This window comes from Callithrix jacchus, chromosome 4 (genome assembly GCF_049354715.1).
Source record: "Callithrix jacchus isolate 240 chromosome 4, calJac240_pri, whole genome shotgun sequence".
NCBI classification, from domain to species: domain Eukaryota; kingdom Metazoa; phylum Chordata; class Mammalia; order Primates; family Cebidae; genus Callithrix; species Callithrix jacchus.
The window spans coordinates 19,224,372-19,230,661 of NC_133505.1; the positions used below are offsets into that span (position 1 = coordinate 19,224,372).

At 47.0% G+C, this 6,290-nt stretch overlaps 1 protein-coding gene across 1 annotated transcript in view; it reads left to right on the top strand.

Moving 5' to 3' along the window:
• The first annotated feature begins 570 nt into the window (after positions 1-570).
• The window catches only part of NEDD9 (neural precursor cell expressed, developmentally down-regulated 9), a 192,853-nt gene continuing 187,133 nt past the window's right edge, over positions 571-6,290 (top strand). The window contains exon 1 of the mRNA XM_035294921.3: positions 571-750. The gene's annotated coding sequence lies outside the window, so the exon portion shown is untranslated. The remainder of the gene's footprint in view (positions 751-6,290) is intronic.

Here is a 6,290-nt window from a genome sequence, read left to right on the forward strand (position 1 = left end):
AGAAAAATACATTTTAGGCCAGGTGCGGTGGCTCACGCCTGTAATCCCAGCACTTTGGGAGGCCGAGGTGGGTGGATCACAAGGTCAAGAGATCGAGACCATCCTGGTCAACATGGTGAAACCCCGTCTTTACTAAAAATAAAAAAAATTAGCTGGGCACGGTGGTGCGTGCCTGTAATCCCAGCTGCTCAGGAGGCTGAGGCAGGAGAATTGCCTGAACCCAGGAGGCAGAGGTTGCGGTGAGCCAAGATTGCGCCATTGCACTCCAGCCCGGGTAACGAGAGCGAAACTCCGTCTCAAAAAAAAAAAAAAGAAAGAAAGAAAAATACATTTTGACAAATTTCATTGCAATACTAATTTAAAGATCTCTATCTTTCTAAAAATAACAGAGGACAGATTAGAACAAGCTTTCTTACCTGTCCCTAAACTACAAAGCGTCCTCAGCGAATCAGAAAGTATGACAGAGAAAAAAACAAGAGGCACAGAGAGGAAATGAACCAAGACAACACGACTTCACAGCAACCGGAAGGAGAGACACCCGCATATATACACCACTCACATTCGATGTGTGTGGTTGCTCAGGAGGGAAATGCTTACGGCCGCCTTTAGAAGCAAGTCTGCTCGCTGCATGGAGAGGAAAGCATGAGCATGCAGCAGGACTAGCTGTCACCTGCCCTCTGCCTGCCCAAAGAGAGGGCCAGAGCGTCAGGGAGGAAAGATGATCCACCAGTGGTGCCATCCTGCCCTTGGGTGAGTTCTCAGCCACTTGCTGTGGCCTGTGCGGGAGAACCGACTCACTCAGGCTCCTACTTCCTGAGTTGGTGTCAGACATCTGGTGTAGTTTCCCCACTGTAAACACCCCTCAACTGGGGCAGGGAGGATTTCGACAGGCTCCAAAAGAGGAATGAGTGACTCCAGGTTTCCAAGTTGACCTGGAGGTGCTGGTTTTAGTGCAATGCCAAAACTCACATGATTTCTATTTTGAAATTGCTCTGGGTAGATGCTTCCTGGTGTGTAAGTACATAGCCCCTCCCTCTTCCTGCTGTCATCAGAGAGCTTACCTGACAGCAACTAAGCTTTTACTTTTCCTGAGTTATTTCAGTACTTCGAAGTGTGGACCGTCACTTATTCTTCATAGTGGATTAGTATCATTTCCGTCCTTTTCAGCCTCTTTGGGCGTGTGTCTTTGGGTGGTAAGAAATGGTGACTGGGAATTGGATTGAGTGTCCTAGCCGTATAGTCATTAGCGTCATCTCCAAGGGGCTGGGGACAAGTGACAGCACAGTGTTCTCCCTGTCCATAGCAGACCGGCCACACCTCCATCCTTACTTTTCTCTCTGTTTATTCTTTCACATAGCCCATTCATTCATACATTCATTTGATTACGTTTCTTCCACAAAGGACTTGAGGCAACCTTTTTATCTTGCTGAAATTATTTCGAAATAAAGACCGCCTACAATCATAAAGGGGAGGGCTGTTCTGAAAAGGTTATATGTAGTTCCAAGCTATGCAGAGATCAGCCACCAATCTTTTCTCTGTGCTTGTATTAGTGAGAGTAGGCTCTCTAGTCATTTAAAGTCCTGCTCGGGGAGTCCCTTCTTCCCCTGCCCAGAAGCTGGTTTCCCACCCAGAATTGGGTGTGAAGAGCAATTGTCCATGACAGAATCCTGGGAATCAGCCAAATACTTTTCTCCCTTGTTTCTGTTTTCTTCCAAGCTTGGTTACTTTCAAGGACATTCCTGTTCTAAGAATGGGGAAAGTAGAGTTGGTGGAAAAGAAAGGATATGAAATCAGTGTTTAACTAGCGCTCCACCATTTCTTGTTAATTGGTTAATTTATTTAACAGTTATTTAGTGGCTGTCACTTTCTAAGTCAATACTTAAACAAGATAACTGGGCATGGTGGCACATGCCTGTAGTCTCAGCTCTGCAGGAGGCAAAGGCGGGAGAATTGCTTGAGCCCAGGTGGTCGAGGCTGCAGTGAGCTATGATTGCACCTCTGCGTTTCAGCTTGGGTGACAGAGTGAGACACTGCCTCAAAAAAAAAAAAAAAAAAGGAAGAAGACAGAGAAGACTAGAAAGATTCAAGCAGAGCTGTAGGAGAGGACAGGCAGTATGGGTTGAATGATGTAATTCCCAGTGCCTTTTCATCTACATGTAAATAAGGGGAAAGAGCTGTCTTGAATGGCTGTGGTAAGGATTCAGTTGGATAGCAAATGTTGAAACATCTGGCAGACACGGGTGTCCGAAGTCGTCAGTGTCCTGCCTCCTCCCTCCTTCAGGCCTCACTGTGACTGAGCTGGCTGCTGACAACCTGAGTCTGTATCTCATGACCTGAGGGCTTTCTCCAAGCCACATAGCGCCAATTGTAATTGCCCAAATGACAGATGAAAATGCCCAGAAATGAACTCCTCATGGGCTACACATATTCCAGCTCCCTCAGTCCTGAGTGGAAGAATCTACATGGGCTCAAGCTCCAGTTGCCCATGGTGGCGGGGCCCTTTATGGCTTCTCTCCTTCCCAGGGTACTCCTTCACTCCCCATCCATTCTTCCTGGGATCTTTTCTTAAACTACATGCCCTCAAACTCTGCATCCAGGTCTGCTTCTGGGGAAACCCAAGCTAAGCCCGCCAGCCACCCCGTGCTCTAGGTACTTAAAAAGCTTAGTACTCTGTTCTCCAAGATCAGCTCTCTCTCCATTTGGCCTTAGACTCTGCGTTTTGATTTCCCACATATCCATTCAAGGGTTTTGATCGGGGAGGATCCTCCTCCTCTTCTTCTGGATCCAGCTTGGAGAGCACAGACACAGCTCAGGGAGAGCACCTTAGACATGTCTCCAAGCAAACCCACACAGCAGGAAGATGCGTCCTACTGCAAATGACCTTCACTTTTTCCTGCTTATCTGTCACCATCATGACTCATTCAATCAAGATTTCTGAAGTGTGAAACACAAATAGGAGAATTTTATATAGTACAAGATGCAAAGATAGAGCATTAAAGCACATTGAGCCTGATCTTAAAACCTCTCTAACTCTTGGCTCCTTGTCTTTTTAAGACAGAGAAAGTTGTCCTGAGGCTAGGAGCCATCAGCAGGCAATGGGAGCTAGCTATAAATTAACAGCATGGTTTAATTTTCCTGTTTTTCCTTTTTATGATTACCTTATATTAAATCACAATGGCCCTGTTTTTTTATTTGTAGGAGTGGTATAAACATAAACATTTCTTTTAAAATATAAATGTCTTTGAGTTTTTTTAAAGTTAGTTAATTAATTTATATATATATAATTTTTTTTTTTTTTTTGAGACGGAGTCTCACTCTGTCACCCAAGCTGGAGTGCAGTGCGACCTCACTGCAACTTCTGCCTCCTGGGTTCAAGCGATCCTCCTGCCTCAGCCTCCCAAGTAGCTGGGACTACAGTTGTGCACCACGACACCCGGCTAATTTTTGTGTTTTTAGTAGAGATGGGGTTTCGTCATGTTGGCCAAGCTGGTCTCGAACTCTTGAACTCAGGTGATCTGCCCACCTTAGCCTCCCAATTACAGGCATCAGCCACCGCGCCCTGCCCAAAAGTGAGTTAATTTAAAGAAAAACTTGTTGCTGACAGTCCTGACAGCACACAGAATATGGCAAAACCCTGGAAAATGGGGTTTGACTAAGAGAAGACTAGGAAAGCCCCACCAGAGCACTGGCTCCTCAAGGGCACAGCTGCATCTCCCAGTGCCTTCCATCCAGGGCCTGCCCAGTGTGTGCCACTGGGCCGGAATTGTGTGGATGTCCCAGGAAGCAGGGGTCCAAGCTGCCCTTCTTAGCCACAGCCTTTTTTGGTCTTCAAAATATACAACTTCACTTTGCCCACAATAACTCCCAAATGTCCCAGCAGTGGTGCAGATCTGCTCTGTTGCCCAGGCTGGAGTGCAATGGCGAGATCTTGGCTCACTGCAACCTCTGCCTCCCAGGTTCAAGTGATTCTCCTGCCTCAGCCTCCCGAGTAGCTGGGACTACAGATGCACGCCACCATGCCCGGTTAATTTTTTGTAATTTTAGTATAGACAGGGTTTCACTGTGTTGGCCAGGATGGTCTCAATCTCTTGACCTTGAGATCCACTTGCCTCAGCCTTCCAAAGTGCTGGGATTACAGGCATGAGCCACCGCACCTAGCCTGTATATTCTAAATAATGATAGGAATACAAACATAAATACATATCTACAAGCTGCCCCATTTCCCAACCCTGAACGCCTGCTGTGCGCCCCTAACCAATTGTGTCCATATCCCCCAATGCCTACTGGGTCAGTCTATGTTCGTGTGGTTGTAAATATCTGAGTCTAGGCAATTTGCAAGAAAAAAGGTTTAATTGGCTCATGGTTCTGTAGGCTGTATAGGAAGCATGGTGCTGGCGTCTGCTTCTGGTGAGGCCTCTGGAAGCTTACAGAAAGCTTATGGTAAAAGATGAAGGATGCTTGCCAGCATCACACGGCAAGAGTGGGAGCAAGAAAGAAAGGTGGGAGGTGCCACACTCTTCTAAACAACCAGGTCTCTTTTTTCTTTTTTTTTTTTTGAGATGGAGTCTCACTCTGTCACCCAGGCTACAGTGCAGTGGTGCAATCTTGGCTCACTGCAACCTCCACCTCCAGGGTTCAAGCGATTCTCCTGCCTCAGCCTCCTGAGTAGCTGGGATTGCAGGCATGCACCACCACGCACAGCTAATTTTTGTGTTTTTAGTAGAGATGGAGTTTTGCCATGTTGGCCAGGCTGGTCTTGAAATTTTGACCTCAGGTAATGCACCCACCTCAGCCCCCCAAAGTGCTGGGATTACAGGCGTGAGCCACCGCGCCTGGCCTAAACAACCAGATCTCATGTGAACTAACTGAAGGAGAACTCACTCGTCACCAAGGGGATGGTGTTAGTCCATTCATAAGGGTTCCACTCCCATGCTCCAATACCTCCCATAGATCCCACCTCCAACATTGGGGATCACATTTCGACATGAGATTTGTAAGGGACAAACATTCAAACTATGTCATTCTTCCCCTGGCTTCCCAAGTCTCATGCCCTTCTCACATTACAAAATACAATCATCTTCTCCCAATAGTCTCCCAAAGTCTAAAATGATTATAGTATCAAGTCCAAAGTCCTGTCTCATCTAAGCCTCAAACCCCTCTACCTTTGAGACTCTAAAATCAAAGCAAGTTAGTTACTTCCAAGATACAATGGTGGTACAGATATTGGGCAAACATTTTCATTCCAAAAGGGAGAAATTGGCCCAAAGAAATGTAGAGGCCCCACACAAGTCCGAAACCCGGTAGGGTAGTCATTAAATCTTAAAGGTCCAAGATATAATCGCTTTTGACTCTGTGTCCTACATTTAGGGCACACTGGTATAAGAGCAGACTCCTACGGCCTTGAGCAGCTCTGCCCCTGCGGCTTAGCAGGTTACAGCCTACCTGGCTGCTCTCACGGATGTAAGTTGAGTGTTTGTGGCTTTTCCAAGCAAAGGGTGCAAGCTGCCAGTGAATCTACTATTCTGGGTGCTGAAGGGTGGCAGCCCCCTTTCCGCAGCTCCACTAGACAGTGCCCTGATGAAGACTGTGTGGGAGCTCCAACCCCACCTTTCCCCTGGCATTTCCCTAGGAAAGCTTTTCTGTGGGGCCTCTGCTTCTGCAGTAGGCTTCTGCCTGCACACCCAGGCTTTCCCATACATCCTCTGGAAGCTAGATGGAAGCCACCAAGCCTTTTTCACGCTTGCGTTCTGAGCATCTGCAGACCTAACACTACATGGCAACCACCAAGGCTTATGGCTTGTGTCCTACAGAACTGTCACCAGAGTGTACCTGGGCCCTTTGAGCTGAGGCTGAAGCCAGAGTCTGAAGCTCAGTAGGGCAGTGGAGCCCTGGGCCTGGTCCCTGAAACCATTATTTCTCCTAAGCCTCTGGGCCTGTGATGAAAGGGGCTGTCCTCAAGATTTCTGAAATGCCTTTGAAGCCTTTTCCCCTTGTCTTGGATATTGGCTGCCTTTTAGTCATGCTAATCTCTCTGGCAAGTGACTGTTTCACAGCCTGCTTGGATTCTTTCTCTACCACAGAGCCAGACTCCAAATTTTCCAAACTTTTGCACTCTGCTTCCCTTTTAAATATAAGTTTCAATATTAAGTGACTTCTTTGCTCCCATATCTGATTTAGGTTGCTGGAAGCAGCCAGATCACCTCTTGAATGCTTTGCTGCTTAGAGATTTCTTCTACCAGGTATCCTGGGTCATCACTCTTAAATTCAAACTTCCACAGATTCCCCAGAGC